Consider the following 17,483-nt stretch of genomic DNA (forward strand, 5'->3'; position numbering starts at 1 on the left):
CAGTATTTTAGCTGCACAAAGATGGATGTCGTGGCATTAAGTCTGAATATCATGGGGATTTCTCCCATGTTGCTTAGTTGTCTCAATCTTGGCATCTCATAACTAATATTTTCTAGTAAATCAGATTTCTAGTCCTTCCTTAAATAACCCCTTTTTAGGTGGTGGTCTCATTTGTAGGGGCTCCTCCTTTTATTCTGTCACCCCTACTGCTGCCAGTGGGTTTTTCTAACATGCATGTTTGACCATGTCGTGCATTCCCTGGATTAAAAAAGCATCAATGTTTCTCCATTACTTATTGAGTAAAACCTAAACATCCCAGCATGGTGTAGTCCTGCTCTTTCGATCTGCTGCTTTCCCAGCTTCATCTCTGCAGATGCGCCTACTTTGTACATGTGCCCTTGCGCCCCCATGTTGCAGTCCTTGCAGTTCTTCAAGTGTGGGAGCCCAGGCCCAGGAACCCATACTCTGGAAGAAACAACCAGCTACTACCAGACATGTATGGGAGCCAAACTGCCATCAGTAAGGCAAACACGAAAATAAACAACCTTCTGAAAAGTCTTTTACATAATCCCCCTAAAATTTAAACACAATCTTTGGACATCTACAAAATGTTTTATGCACCATAACTTCCTGCTAACTCTTACCTTTCAAACAGCTGTTGCATGCCATAGTCTACACCCAGCAATCATTCCTTTTTACTGCAGCAAACTCTCTCTCTTCTCACTTTCTTCATTTTATCAGTGGCATTACTTTCTTCACACTTTCCCGACTTTTTACCCTGGGTTTTCCTTCAACCAAAATATTTCTTTTGCCTCATCTCTAACCCTGGAGCTGCTCTCTCACAGTGCTTTCCCCTGCACACAACACTGAACTCTTCCCTAGCCAAGGACCTGATGCAAGTCATGGCCCTTTGGGTGCCATCGTAGATTTCTCAGACTTCTCTAGACTCCTTTCCTCCAGATGCTCTTATAGAGACTAAGAAGGGACTTTCTTCTATCTCTTTAAATGATATCATTACCACTCAGAAATATATATTCCCACTTAGAAATTTATCAACGGCTATCACTCAGTCATTCAACAGATGCGAGCTGCCAATTATCCACTGCTTCAATCAGAGCCCCTAATCATGAGTTTAAGGCTAATTACCAATCACCATTTCCACGGTATCCCTTCACCTAACTACATAGTTAGGATGTCTCAGTTTTAGCCAGTCAATCCTACTTACCTCTCCACACCACTTGACGCTATTCTGGAGATCCCAAGCCCTCTACTCGCCTCTAAACTTTCCCCTGGCCTCTCTTTTCCACCAATCTGTCCTTTTCCTTCTCCAAACATTTCTCATAAATCATCTGTCTTATAAAGTGTTCCCAGGGCATAACTGTTCCAGCAATCTCCTGAGCCCTTGTATAAATATGAGCTGTTTGTAGGCATCAGAAATTGGCCCTGCTCAGTTTCAGAAAATCATGTATCCCCATGCAAGTCTATCGGGGGAAATGAGCTAGAATTTCAGTTTCCAGACACGTTTCACAGAATCAAACATGTAAGCCAGAATGACCTTTCAGAACCTTGTCTTTAAGATTCACATGCCAGTATAATATAAAGCACACCACTAGATATAGGTCACATTGAGTGTTTATATCAAATAACAAAAGTGTTTGTTTCATTCACTTCACCTCTCCCTATATAAGAAATTTATATATTTTCCTGTAGTCAATGTTCAACTCCCTTCTGCTCTGGGTCTGAGGTGAGGCCAGCTGTTGAAGAGTTTCCCTTTCATTGAGCAGGTAAAAGGGTACACTTAGAGAGAAGAAGAAGAGGGCGAAATGGTGGGTTTTTTATCAGCATATGAGACCAGGTGGCTAAGAGGAACTTCTACCAAATTGTGTTTCTCAGCTTCTGCGTCACCTGGCTTAAAACTCTGTGGATCACATCTCTCTTCTAAATATGGAACATCGTGGATACTGCAAGGGTTAGGGTGAGGCTTACCAAAGGGTTTGCCCCAAGGAAGATTTTCATTTTCTTGCATTTTAGGAGTTTATCGTTACCCAAAGTTGGTTGAGTTATGCAGCCATTGTTAGCTCTCTGCACGGGTGTTCTTTATTTTTTTTATCACTGCCATAGATTCAATCAAAAGGAAACAAGGAAGTTTATTATTTCAAATAATGTCAATTTCTTTAAATCTGAAAAACCAGGAAATAAGCCTACAGTCATAAAAATACATAAAATTCAATCACAGCACCTCAGTCAGGAAAAACATCAGGCCTCGTAAACCCAGTGCGCTCAGCTCCAGTGGTTGGACACAGAAGGACGTGAGAGTTATCTACAGGGACCTTAAAGCCGAACTAAGCCAAATCCCTTACTTAGCTCCAGGGCAGAAGGAGTGACGAGGAATTCTTGGTGGACTGTGGAGAGTTTGAACTGTGAGAGAAAACCCTTTCACAGACATGAATCCCGTGAGAATGCTGCAGAGGGTCTTTGTTTTCAGACAAATTTTCGACTTGAAATAAAAGAGCAGAAAAACATTCTGGCTTCTAATAAAGTTGATTAGGTTTTTTTATAATAATATGAGATTCTCAGGGTAACAGACTTCAATTTCCTTAACGTTAACGCTGATAATTTCTAGAGTCATAGCATCAGGAAGGAGACACGTGGAGGTGACTGTCCCGGTGAGAGATACCTGTGGATCGCAGTCTCCAACCGTCATCCCTGGACCCCGGCCCCACCTGTGCCCTTCCCAGCCCCCCTGTCACTGGCCAGGCCCCGGCTTCCTGCACGCATCCTCTTGGCGGCCTCCGGACTCCTGCTGCTGCCGCTGTGCCCGTGTCAGTCCCTCTCTGCTGCCTCGTGGCTGTTGTGGCTGCGCTCACACTGTTGCTCTGGCCTCATCCCGACATCACTTCCTAGGGAACGTCGTTCCCGATAAACTCATTGTAAACTCATAAATTTAAATATAGTTGATATGCTTCAACTTATTGCAGTTATTATTTTTGATATTCAAATGGGAGCTCCTGCAAATTGGCTCCTGAGTTCTTTTGAAACAACCATGGCAGTCGCATGTTCTCACTTATATGTGGGAGCTGAATATTAAAAACAATTGATCTCACGGAGACAGAGAATAGGATGATGGTTACTTGAGGCTGGGAAGGGTAGCAGGGAGGGGGAGATAAGTCGAGGTGGTCAATGGGTGCAAAAATAGAGTTAGATAGTTAGATAGCATGAACAATATTTGATAGAACAAAGTGACTGTAAGCAACAATAAGTTAGAGTATGCTTTAAAATCAATCATATTCTTGTTTTCAGGTAGGCCCAGAGGTGAGAGATTCATCTTGTGTATTTTTGAGCCAGATCTGGAGCTAGGTATTTCTCTAAGGAGCCCTGACTCTTAGGAGATCATAGTCGGTGTGGTAGGCTGCGCATTGCTAATACGTTGCTCTTTGATTTAGACTTTTTCAAGAAACAAAGCCAGGAGATTAGAGATAGGTAAATAAATAGATGGACGGATAGATATGCAGATAATATGTCACATTTATACCAATGTTTCCAATTTGAATTCTAATTCAGGACTGCAGCCCTTTTATTTGATGTCATTTATCTCATACCTACATCTCCCTTCAACCCAAAGTCCTGATTCCCGACAACTCATACATAACTACCCACTTGTTTCATCCCAGGAAACATATACAATAGCCTCAGAATAAAAATAGCAAAACTTTCAATGACAATATAGTTACTGGAAACATTTAACGTTTTGGTTTTTGTGTGTGTGTTCTTTGTAGTTCCTTTTGGTCTAAGGGCATATTCCACTTGAGATCTACAGTCAATGTCCATGTTTTAATGTCACCTGAAACATTTCCTCCCTGAGGGGATGTGCCATCAACTCAATGCCTAGTTAGGTTCTATTTTTTCCTGTTGTTTTGAGTTTTAGTGGTCACATTTTAAAATTTAGTTTATTAACAATATATCCTGGACATCTTCCCATACTTGTACATAGAGATATCATTCTTCATTTCTTTTTATGGCTGTGTAATACTCCATTGTGTGGGTGTGCCATAGTTGAGGGTTCCCTATTGATGGGCATTTACACTGTCTCTAATAAATAGTGCTCCAACAAATAGCCTTGTGCCTATATCTTTCTATATTTGCCAGTGCATCTTCAGGATAGGTTAGAAACTATACTACTACAAAAGTAGCCAGTAGAGTGTCCTTTTATCTGAATAATCACAAAACTCCTATGTTCTAAGAGCACCATGATGCTACCTTTTCCCAAGCTCAGGGAATGGAAAGACGAGCCTTTGGCTCTTCCTATACATCAGCAAATATCTCTCTCAGAGGACTCCTGGGCCCCTCCTATCAGTGGACTTTCTGGAGGCACATCCAAAGATGTGCTAATAAAACTAAATTCCTGTTATTAGCACTCAGAATAGGCCTGGAATATTACCATGTGCACATGTAGAGTCACATCTTATACATACATAGAAATCATGCAGAGTCAAAATTGATCCTAAAATTCCCTTCAGAATGTACTATATTGGAGACCACCAGACAATTTCTAAATAAGTCAAATGTAGCCACTTTTCCCTCCAACATTAGAACATATCACTGTTGATTAAGTACCAAAGGAAGAGTCAGTTTCCTATCAGAAAACCAATCAGTATAGATCATTTGGCATTGAGTAGCCTAGAAGACATAATTATCCGCTCTTTTTCCTAATGGTTGAATGTAGGTAACTTAAATGTACATATTATGAGACTCTAATGAAAGCAAATATAGGCATTTAGAAGAGGGAAATACAGTCACATTTGACACATTAAAACTGTATTGTGCCAGGCTCGATGGCTCACGCTTGTAATCCCAGCACTTTGGGAGACTAAGGCGGGAGGATCACTTGAGGCCAGGAGTTTGAGACCAGCCTGGGCAACAGAGTGAGACTCATCTCTAAAAAAATTAAAAAAAAATGGAAAAAACCCAACTACATTGCTCTTATGCAGCTCTTAAACATCTATATATATTTCCATTTTATAAGTGACAGATTTTAAATTATCTTCAATTTCAATTGTAACTTCTATCACTTAGAAAAAGCACTACCTTGACCAACAGTTGTACAACAAAGGACCACAAATAGGCCACTGAATTCCCCATGAATCATTTCAGGACACTACGTTTAAAAGACACGTTTCTACCAAGGTAAGAATCCAGCTGTGTCTAGTGACTCCCTGGTGATATCTAGGACTAATCCTTGCCAGGTGATTGCTTCCAGAAAAGAAATTCAAGCTAGAGTATCAAGTAGGAAAAAAAGTATAAAGGAAATGTCAAGACAGGCCATCCCAAGTCCAGGCCCTCTTTGTGGAATGTGCAGGCAGCCTGCAGAGAAATCATTGTGTTGCGTCTTATTCAGACCTGGAAGCAGCTCGTAAACTCCCTGCAACATAAAATTGCCTTGTTGAACTTGGCAAGCTGCCCTTTCCCTTTGCTCCTCAACCCCAGGCCCATTGTTGTATAAAGGTGTTCCCACCATCCCTTCTTGGGCCACAGAGGCCACCCTTCAGCTGAAATCAGCTGGCGTGGCTTGTCAGTGTCCCTGGAGCAGATAGTGCCAGAGAAGGTAGTAGTTATCTGGTGACAGTAGCTGAATCCACTTAAAAGAGGCTTTTAATCCACTTAAAAGATGTCTTAGAAGAGGCTTTTTTTGTTATGAGTGCATTTGACACCCCCTCCCCATTTTTTCGTTGATGAATTTCGCCTATACTGGGGCTCTGGTAAATAGAAACAGAACGTAAGTTAAGTCAAAAGAAAGGCACCTCCTTTTGCGGAACCATGAGAAGTATTACCTAAGAGAAAAAGAGTTCCCTTTTCTTGACACACTGTGAGCGAAATACTTTTGTGGTTTCTTGCTCCGTGCTGTTTTTTTTCTTTCTTTCTAATTCCTAGACTTGGTAACCTTTCGGTACTGAATACCAAGTTATAAGGGCATGCAGATAGTTGTTCATACCCTAAAGTCTAAGATCATCTCAAAACAGTCTATGAGGAAGTTCTGGTTATCCATTGTTCAGCCAAAATAATACCGTGCAGATTTACTATTTAAAGTTCATATAGTAGAAGTGAACTGAAGAAGTTACTCCAAAAACATCCGAGTATAATCTTCTCAGGCAGTGGCATTTTCTTAAAAATGAAAATCTACTAAACACATCTCAGAATGAGCAAAAGTATTCTGCCCAGATAGCAAAAGTTCTCTTAAGAAGCCTAGCTCCCCTTAGGCAGCTCCCTGGGAAGGTAACCCTTGACGTTGATCTTGTGATGAGAGGGCTATTAATTTTTTAATTATGCTGATCTAAATTCAGTGAGAGCTGTACTTCCCAAGGGCAAGTGGGCAGGGAGGGTTTTTCCGTGGAGTGCTCAGGCAGGACATCCCAGGGGTCTGACATAACGGCAGGTTCACACTGCTCCCTCTCCCTCCTCCTCCTCCCCCTCTCTCTCCTCCAAAACAAACGGCCTCGCTCAGATCCTGTTTGTGCTTTACTTACTTCCTGCACCAAAGCAGTTTGCCCGAGAGCTCAGCAGCTGATCCCTGCGGTTGTGGAGTTTCCTAGCTGGTGTTTCCTCCTTCTTGTCCTTCTCGCTTGTGTACTTGTTTTCTCAAAGTGAGCACTCATGGGGGCCGTGGCTCCACCGACTCAATTACAGGAAGCTGGCCAAGGCATTCTCTCTCTCCATTCCTAGAGAGTCAGAAAGCCTGGGAATGGGTTTGGCAAGAAGGTCTCTGCACGCTACATCTCCATTGCTGCCGGTACCACTGATTTCCCCCCAGTTCACTAGCGAAACCTGCCATCATTGCTACCTTGGGTGCTTCAGAGTCACCCAAGCCCTCCCAGAGGGCATCCTTAGGGCCTTATTGCAGAAAGAGGGACCCAAAGGTTGCTGGAGAAGAGAATCAGAATCCATCCCGTGGCCCAGGGTTTCTCTCCGACGGCCCTGCTCTGGCTGCGGCCACCAGCCCTCTCCGCTGATTTCCAGCTCCCCTTCCTGCCAGCGCCTTTGTTTATCCAAGGCGCCAACATCCCACTGTGAAGTCTGAAAGAGTGACCGGTGGTTCTAGCTCGTTTTCTCTAAATGTCGTGTCTCCCAATGTCGTCTTCTTTTCTCTCAAAGACAACTGGATGTTGTTATTGGTTTTCTTGGAATGAGGTCAGTGGACGTTGTTTTCCCCGAGAATGTTCCATTGCGCTTCAGAGACATATTTGGAAGGGCAGAGGACAAAAGGAATCAGTGCGGGTCCCTGGCACTGACGTCCCGCCAAGCTTGGCTGTACTGGAGCATGCCAACACCGTTTCCTCCCAGACTTTCCAGTTACACGGCCCAACTCAAGTCTTTAACCCTTCGTGAGCGTCAAAGGCTTATCTAAAGGCAAGAACGGGGCGCACACACTCAGCCTAAAGACAGGAGGGAGAAGGCAGAGCATCTGGTGTCATTTGCGTGGCTGTTCTCTGTCCCACCTGCTTACAACTTCATACTTGCTCTCCCTAAATCTTAATCCAGCCTCAATTTCATCTCAAAAGGGTCAGTAGGGATACAAAAAGCTGGCCCTCCAGTGCCGCCAACCAGCTGTGCTGCACTCTGTTAACCGCCTGACAAAATCTCACCATCTCTCCAGCCCCCGTCCCACATAAAATGCAAATGATGGCAATAAATGAACCACAGAGGACATCCAATATCCCCGTGCCCTGCCCCACAGGGGCCGATCACATTAACAGCTCACCTTATCTGTGGGCTGCCCACGGGCCGGCCAGGTCCAGGACTCCTGCTCTCAGTGCACATGTCACTGTCCTGTCGCCCGGCCCTTCCTTTCCTCCTTGTGTCCTCCCCTCCCCTGGTCCTTCTGGTCACATTTCCTTCAGTTGCTCACCTACCTCTGCATTAGGAGGCCCATCCTCTTTGGCCTGCTGTTTTGTATGTGGGTCCCAGGGGTTCACAGAAGGCCACAGAGCAGGTCAGATGGTCCTGCTCAGCAAGGGGAAGGATGGAGGATCCTTCCTGATCCTTCACATCAAGAGCTGTGGCCGTGACTTGGATAAAGAAACAAAAAAAATAAAGCAACTCCCAAGAAGGGGGAAAAAAGAAAGTAGTTCCAGATTGCTTCACCGTGGGAAGAAAGGGATGAACAAAGACCTGCTGGGGGAGGCTGAGAAACGCTGTGGGAACTCCTGACTTGGAGTGGGTCGGGTGGTCTGGGGCAAGAGTGACCTTGCCCCTGGCCTGGCAGGGCACCGTGAGCTGAGGACGATGACCACGAGGCTTCGGCAGATTCCCTCCGGCCTGGGTTTCTAGGAATGACAACAGTTTTCACTCCGCAGAAGGGACTTCTCAGATGGGGAAGGAAGAAGCAAGGGGTGGTGTCCAGCAAGAGTTTTCTGCTCTGGCTCAGGGGCAGCAGAGGTGCGGTGGACCCATGGCAGTGGCTGCGTCCACCAACAGGTGCAGCAACAGCACCAGAGCTAGCGGGCCGCATCCGGCAGGCCTGGCAAGTGTGTCCAGGAAGGAGCAGGTGGGTTACAACAGCTGATCACGAGAGGTTTCTGTCTTGTTGGGAACAGAGACGAAAAGATGGACAGGCGGGCAAATCACATCGTCACTACATATAAAGGTTTCAGGCCACATCTGTTCCAGTTATCTATTGCTGCATGAAAAGTCACCCCAAAACACAGTTTCTTAAAACAGCTGCAATCATTTTAATTATCTCTCACAGTTTCTGTGGGTCAGCGTTTGGGGAACAGATTGGCTGGGCATCTATCTCTCTTCATGTAGTCTCAAAACCTCTCCACGTGGTCTCCCCACGTGACTAGTTTGGGCTTCCTCGCAGCATGGTAGCCTCCGGAGAGTCGGCGTGCATTCATAGAAGCTGACGGTTTTAAGAACAAATATTCCAAAAAGCAACGTGAAAATTGCATCACCTATTGAACTTGTCTTAGAAGTTACATAGCATCAACTCTGCTATCCTCCGTTGGACAAAACAGTCAGAGAAGCCTGCCCAGTTTGAAGAGGAGAAGACTCATCTCTTAGTGAGAAGAATGTAAAAGAATTTGTGGACATATTAAACAATACCCTTACCGACCAACTCTTCTCTCTTGAAATTAAGTTTCTATCACCCTGATCTTTTTCAATTCTTCCGATTGGTCTGTCTTTGGCTTCTCTCTTCCTTACCCCAGAGAAAAGTGTTTCTGCACACTGTAAATGCTGGCAGGTCGGGTAGCTAGGCTTCAAAGATGGCCTCCTAAGAAACCACACTTTCCAGTATCCATGCTCTTGGGCAGTTTCCCTCCCACACTGGATCTGGGCTACACTTAGAGGGGGAGATGCTGTGAGATCTCTAAGGTTAGGACATGAAAAGCCTTACCACTTCCACCTGGACCTCTTGAAATGCTTGTTCTGGGGAAAGCGGGCCAGCATGTAAAAAGTCTGAGACCACCATGCTGTGAGGAAGCCCAAGCCAGTCACAGGGAGGGCCTGTGTGCAGAGAGAAAAATGCTTGGCCAACCCCCAGAGATTTCAGCCATCCCAGCCCAGGGGAAGAAGCCATCTTGGACGACGTTCAGCCTGGTTGAGCATTCAGATGACTCCAGCCCAGCCACCATCTGACTGCAATCACATTTGAGACTCCAAGTGAGAACCACCTGACTGAGTCTAGTCAACCCGTGAAAACTTGAGAGATAATAAATTGATATTTTAAGGCCTTAAGTTTTGAGGTGGCTTGTTATGCAGCCAGAACACCCAGTCCTATCAATTCCACCTCAGAATGTCTCCCAGATCTGGTCCTCTTAGCCTGGCCTTCAACATCATTTACTTGCTGAGGCAAAGCTTTCACCCTGGTTTTCCAGCCAGGACTCATGCCTTTAAGGAAGTTGGTCTTGGAGGTGATGTAAGACATGCTCACAGCAACTATAAAATAAAGCAGTAAGGAACCATGCCACAAGGTCAGTACAGAAAAAAGTTACTATGAGAATTCAGAAAAGAGAGGGAGAAAATTATTCCAGCCTGGAGCTGGAGGGCCCGAACAGGAGGTAGAATTGAATTGGATCGTGAATGCCGAGTGGAGGTTTGTGGATTTGTTTTGTAGAAATAGGGAGATACTGAAAGTCGCTGAGCAGAAAGGTAATGTGATCAAAAATATGTTTCATGAAAACATAGTCTGCAAGTGATGGATGTATAAAGTCAAGTGCGTTTGGGAGACACTGAACAGGGGTGGTCAGTGAGAGTGGGAGACCAGTGCAGAAACTGCCATGACAGTCCAGGCCAGAAACAATGAACCCTTGAACCAGGCCTGGTAGTGGGAATGGGGTTAAAGGAGTGGATTTAAGAGACATTCCAGAAGTTGATATGACTCTGAAATATAAGTAATGATAAAATTATGATCCCAATTCTCCCATTCCTTGAATAAGTGAAAACAAATAATTCTACAGATTTTACTTTTGGAGGAAATGTGGCTTTTCAAAGAAAGACCTTTAAAAAATACTTGATATTCTGGGAGAAAAGAATAAATTAAATCCATAACTTTGTGTATGATCAGAGATGACTCTTTTGAACATTTATAACCAGTTCTAATATATTCACGTTGATTTACAATTTCTGTCACTTACCCATCCCTCTGGCACATTAATAGTGAAAGAAGCCTCCAAAAAACAATTCAGGGCAACATCACTACAGATTTTAAAAACCCGTAGCGGTCGTCACTGAGACTGTGGGCGCTCCAAACGTTTTTTAAAGTATGAGCTCCCTCTAGTGGCCAAACTCATTTTTACTGCTTTATCAAATCTGCCTGCATTTATATTTAAATAACATTAATGAGTAAAGTTTAATTTCCCCTAGAATTGAATTTGGATTTTAAAATTTTTCCTTGCTTGTTAGTGAATAGGCTCCATGATAGTCACAATAAATCTCAATATCCACTATTATTGTAATAATTTGTAATTATCAGTTTTCAATAATGTGTTTATTGAGTTTCAGACTAAACCAGAATGCAATTATCACCTAATTAATGTATAAGCTAATTTGCTATAAATGTTCCAAGGAAGTGAGATCATTGTTTATCACTATAAAAAGTCCTCATTTGATTATATTCCCTTGAAACTAGTTCAAGTTGAAACTAGTTCAAGTTGAAACTATTGCAAAGATGTACATTTCCCAGCCAAATCCCATCATTTCTTACAGGAAGGGATCACCCTGTGCAGATTCCCCTGAAGTCACCTTTCATAATAAGGGATAAGTGGGCAAAGGCACTGAGAGGAGCACAGTGGAGGGGGTTGGGGAGTGAAAAGAGAGATCAACACTGAGCAGCTACTACGTGTCAGGTGTTCTGTTTTATACTTTACCTCTGCTATCTTGTTTGAAGCCCTAGAGAGATATCATTCCATTCCTCTTCTAGTCAACAAAAATTTTTAAACTCCTACAAGGCATAATAAGGCACAGAAATGAAGCAGACATCGTCTCTGCCTTTAGGATGCTTAGAGTCATGTGGAGAGCTGATGACTAAATGATGAGTGTAGCTCACCGGGCAGGGGAAGCCCAAGCACTGGGAGAACACCCAGGAGCCATGCTTCACCCCAGCCGCAGAGAAAGAGGTGTCAGGCAGTGGTCACCTGCTTCCTGCTCAAAGGGGAGGATCCTAACTGGGATCTTGAAGGAGCTGGCCATCCAGAGGGTCAGAATGTGCAAAGTCCCAGAGTCACAAGAGAGCAATGGGGCAGGTTGGCTAGGACTCAGGGAGAGAGGTGAGCAATTTTTTTCTCTTGAGAATAGGATCTTGTTTATTTTTACTTGTTGACATCATAACTCTCCAGTTGTCTATTTTTTAAAATTTCATTAGATTTAGGGGATATAAGTAGAATTTCGTTACATGGATGTATCGCAAAGTCTGGGCTTTTAGTGTACCCATCCACCTGAATAGTGTACATTGTTCCCAATAGGTAAGTTTTCATCCCTCCCCCCCTTCTGAGTCACCAATGTTGATTATGACAGTCTATGTGACCACGTGTACCCATAGCTTAGCTCCCACTTATCAGTGAGAACATGCAGTGTTTGAGTTTCCGTTCCTGAATTGCTTCACTTAGGATAATGATCTCTAGTTCTATTCAAGTTGCTGCAAAAGACATTATTTAATTCTTTTTTATGGCTGAGTAGTACTCCATGGTGTATATATATATATATATATATATATCACATTTTCTTTATCCACTCATCGATTGATGAGCACTTAGATTGATTTTATATCTTTGCAATTGTAAGTTGTGCTGCAATAAACATATAAGTACAGGTGTCTTTTTGATATAATGACTTCTTTTCCTGTTGGTAGATACCCAGTGGTGGGATTGCTGAATAGAATAGTAGATCTACTTTTAGTTCTTTGAGAAATCTCCATATTGTTTTCCATAGAGTTTGAACTAATTTATATTCCCATCAACAGTGTATAAGCATCCCCTTTAGGGATGAATAATTAATATCCCCATTTTCCGGATGACCTGGCTGACACTCAGATACATTAATTAAGTACCCTGCCTCCAAGACAACAGTGGGACCTCAGTGACCACATCACTGCCTGGTGTTCATCTCTGCTTGTTTATTAGGAGAAAATGGCAGCCCTGATCAAGGTTACCATCAGTAGTTGAAGCCAATTTAAGTAATTATGACCCAACTCTGAAAATGCTTCCACCTGTGAAACTAAAAATGGTCAGTCATTTGTTTTAACAAAAGTGTGAATAGCAGAACTGGTTCGGTGGCCAGTTATGGAAATAATACAGCTAGCTTTAGGAGTGGGCAGAGTAGTAGCTTTCCCACTCAAATGAAGGCTGTCCAACAATAGATCCTGATCTTAATTAAAAGCCAACCCAGCTGCCTAATCTGGCATTATTACTTAGTGGAATTGCATCTTCTGTTTATTTATTTATTTATTTTTAGGAGTCTTGCTCTGTTGCCCCCACTAGGGTGCAATGGCATCATCATAACTCACTGCAACGTCAAACTGCTGGGCTCAAGGGGTTCTTCTGCTTCAGCCCCTTGAGCAGCTGGGACTGCAAGTGCCCACCACAACCCAGCTAATTTGTCTATTTTTAGTTGACAGGGTCTTGTCCTTGCTCCGGCTGGTCTTGAACTCCTGAGCTCAAGCAATCCTCCCACCTCGGCCTCCCAGAGTGCTAGGATTACAGGCATGAGCCACTGTGCCTGGCCTGGAATTGCGTCTTTCAGTCAACTAAGACCTAAAATGAACAATGAAGGAGTCCAGGAAATTTCACCCCAAAATATGGCACAAGTTGTTGTGTGTATCAGTTGTTTGTTCCTTTTTAAAAGATATATCACAGTGTATTGGTTTACCAGTAAAAACCATTTGGGTTGCTTTCATTTTGCTTCTTATGAACAATGCTGCTCTGAACATTTGCATATGAATCTTTGTATAAGCTTATGTTTTCACTTTTCCTCGGTAAATACCTGGCAGTGGGATTACTGGGTCATACGAAAATGCCAGACTGTTTTTCACCAGCAACATGTGAACGTTCCAGTTGCTCTACATCCTCACTAACATTTGGTATTGTCAGTCTTTGCAATTTGAGCTGTACTAGGGGGTGTGTAGTGGTATATCTTTGTGGTCTGAATTTGCATTTCCCCATTGACTAATTGCATTAAGCTTCTCTTCATGGTGTTTATTGACCATCTGCATGTCTTCTTTGGTGAAATATCTGTTTAAGTGTTTTGCCCTTTTTTTATTGAATTGTTTGTCTTAGTGAGTTATAAGAGTTTGTTATAAATTCTGTTTACAAGTCCTTTATCAGATATGTTTTGCAAATATTTTCTCCCACTCTGTGGCTTGCCTTTTCATTTTCTTTTCTAAGAACATTTTTTAAGAATTTTGATGAAGTACATCAAAATTATTATTTTGCAAGCTGCTTAATGGCAGAGATTGTGACTTACACCTCTGAAGTGTGTAGCACATAATAGGCACCTGTAAATAATTAGTAATAATACTGGAGGCTAATTATGTGGTAATCGCTGCAATTAGTGCTACGACTAGCCAGGGATAGGGCCAGAATCCAAACCTGGGTGTTTGACTTTGAAGTCTATGCTCTCAATCACAACATTATGATGCCACCTTTTGTTGAATAACTAAGTGAACGAAGAATGGATTCTGCCTTATTTGTCCTTGAAGATCATGTGTGTATGCATGTGTGTATTAGTGCTGACTTTTCTATTCATTAAAACTGCCTGGCTAGTTCTGTAAATCCAGTCACGTTACTTAACCTCCCAGTGCCTTCATTTACTCAACAGCAAAATAGAGATAAGACTACCTGCTTACAGGTGTGTGAGGAACAACATAAGGAACTGAAAACGTGGTTAGTCATGGTGGGAAGAAAGAGTTGGAACCTGGGATAGGAAAGAAAGTTTATATGTTTCTATATTTTTTATTTTTGAACCATGTGAATGTATTATGTACTATATTCAAAGTATTAAGTAAAAAAATAAAGTCACATTAAGATACTGGTATATATTAGAAATCAATAGAAAATAATTTGCACATTTTATTGAGGAAGAAATTACCAACAATTCTTAGAATGAGAGAAGTCGAGAGAGAAAGAGAAAGAGAGAAAGAGATTGATTTCTGTTTTTTAGAGTAGAAAGTTTCTCTCAGGGGATTTTAAAATTCCAAAGCCCCACAGGCGGCTCTACGCATGCGCACAGATCCGAGCCATAGGCGAGTGGCTGTGGCTTTGGCATTCACATCTCCATTGGACGCATTGTGCAGTAGGTCTAGCGTCCGGCAGTCAAGCCCATCTGCCTGGGTGCTCTTGGCCCTCAGCAGGTGAGGAGTAAGTTGCTGTTGAAAGCACGAGGTTATTGACTTAGACTTTCTACTTGTAGCTGATTGCTGCCCAGATTTGCAGAAGGACAAGTTACAATGCGTTTTGAAAGACGACTCTGTAGTCCACAAAAACCAGGTAGAACAGACCTCGCTGGCCTTAATGAGGAGCCTGAGATGAATTTAATTACTGGGCCATGCAACGCTTTCACCAAATGCTCTGTTAGATTCATGGCTTGGAAGAGGCAATGTGGGTACTGATGGGTGTGGAGATGGCATTCACAGGAAATGTGAAGTTGTTCATCACTCTGAAGTTTCATGAGAGCTGCAACTGAAACCACACCCTTCCCCACGCCTGGTTGGATATCTTGCTGTACTCCCAAGAAGATACTTTCTGCTGACCTGATAAAGCAGGTAAGAGAGCAGCAATATGTCTTTTGTCCTCTGCCTCCAGCTCCTTGGCTGCCCGCTTCACTGATTGAAGGTGACACTGTTCTCCAGGAGGGTGGATACAGAGGTTGATGATGCCACAGCCAGTACCAGTGACACCCCTAGAATGACCCAGGTGGAGATGAGACAGGCAGTAAAGGGGGCCTTAGGTGTGGGCCTAGGAAAAGGGTGGGTGTGTTATTTACATAGAAGGTATGAATAGTGAAGCTGGATCTCTTCGTACCTGTGGCACGCACACCACACAGACAGCCCAGGGCCTACGTTGTAGAGGGTACACTCTGCGTTGCGTAATGCATTTTCTCAACAGGAAGCTCTGTGCAGAAGTCCCAAAGCAACTCCTTAGAAATCCTGTCTCACCATGAGTTTAGAAAGATCCAAATGTGGAAATATGGCAATAGCTCTAACGGGTATGACAAACTGCATTGGCAGGCCTGGCTCTTAGCTCCCTACAATGGTGATCGTCTTCAAGTAAGAAGCCTTGAGCAATTTTCCCCCCTTAAATAAGTATTTGTAGTCATCATTTTATTATAAAAGTAATAATAGTTTGACAGTACAGAAAAGGACAGTGAAAGATAAGTGCCCATAAGTAATATAGTGCAGTAATTAAGATCCTAGGCTCTGGTAAAATTCCCAGCTTTGTCACGTAATAACTTAAGTCACTTAATAACTTTGTGCTTCGATCTTCCAAAAACTGGAAATAATAATGGTAATAATAATAATAATAATAGTATTTGCCTCTGTGATGTTGCAGAGAAGAATCAAGGTAATCTAGGTAATGTACTTAGCATGATTCCAGGCAATAGGAAGCTTTCAGTAATCTCCAGTTGTTACTGTGATTATTACTGTTGTTGCTATTATTGCCATTATGACTCTAACCTTATCTTCCACTTCCTATATTTAGTCTGTTAACAAATCTTTCAATATAGAATCTGGTCCTCCTCCTTGGCCCAGACTTTTGTCATCTTGATTGACAATATGTGTACCTGTTGGTCCCCAGCCTCATTCTTCTGCCTCTGGGACTCTTGACTGTGTACACTTGTCATTCACATTATCTGTCAGCATGAGGACTGGTTTCCTAGAAACCTAATATTCAAAACACATAGCATCGCTAAAAGCATGAAATGAAGTAAAGACTCGATATAGCTGCACTAATCTCTGCTTTCTAAATTTACTGATGGAAGTGGAGAAAGCAGGTTGGCAGGGAGTTTGTACAGTTTCTGGATCACACTGATCTGAATTCAAACAGTGTGCTCAGATAAAAATATTGTTTCCTCCCATGTGGTTTCCAATTTTGCAGAGAAAAATACCTCTGTTTAGTTTATTACTTGACACAATGAGTGGCCTTGTGCTCCGGAGGAGAAATTGCACAAGAACATCACCACCACATTCTCCAGAGGTCACAAGGTCACAACAAAGGTGGGGTCCCCAAACTATGGAAAAAATGGCAGCAGCTATGCCTCCAGCCTTGGTGCGGTCAGACTTGAAAGATAGAAGTTGTCCTCGTGTGATCAGCACTGACTTCCTGTTGTGGCTAAGCCAACGGAGATGGGATGGCAGAAGGCAGGAAAGAAACCAGACCCGCAATTAACAGACAGCTGGCCAAAGCCGAAGGGAGAATATAGTACCTCAAATACTTCTCAGAAAATACTCGTCCAGGAGGCTCTTCCTTGGAAAGATACGCAGGATTGTTAAATGTATCCTGTTGTTAGGAAAATGAGGATTTTATCTTCCTCTTGTTCAGAAAAAAAAACCAAGGAGAAAATCAGTGCTCTTCAGAAAAGGTACAGTTTATCCACAATAAAATTAGAAAAGCTTGAAAAGCAAACACATGTCTTTCGAATACTTACATTCAACTTCTTCCGTCATCTCATACGCTTATGAATTTAAGGTGGAGAGTCCTTAGGGTCACCCAAGAGCATCCCTGCCTGCTCCTCCTGCTAGGCACGACGATGTTTGAGGCCACGTGTGTCTGTTTCATTTCTGTCACGGGTAGCACAGTGTCATACACTCTGTAGGTAACTCAATAGATATTGATTAAATTAATGTTTAAGAAATGAAAGCATCAGCTCTACTGTTATCATCATCCTTATTTCAATTCACTGAACTTTACATCAAGAACAAATACATTACCTTAGTTTGAGACCAGCCTGAGCAATAGTGAGACCCCGTCTCTACTAAAAATAGAAAAAAATTAGCCGGG

Source organism: Propithecus coquereli, unplaced genomic scaffold (assembly GCF_000956105.1).
Source record: "Propithecus coquereli isolate 6110/MARCELLA unplaced genomic scaffold, Pcoq_1.0 Scaffold225, whole genome shotgun sequence".
Lineage (NCBI taxonomy): Eukaryota > Metazoa > Chordata > Mammalia > Primates > Indriidae > Propithecus > Propithecus coquereli.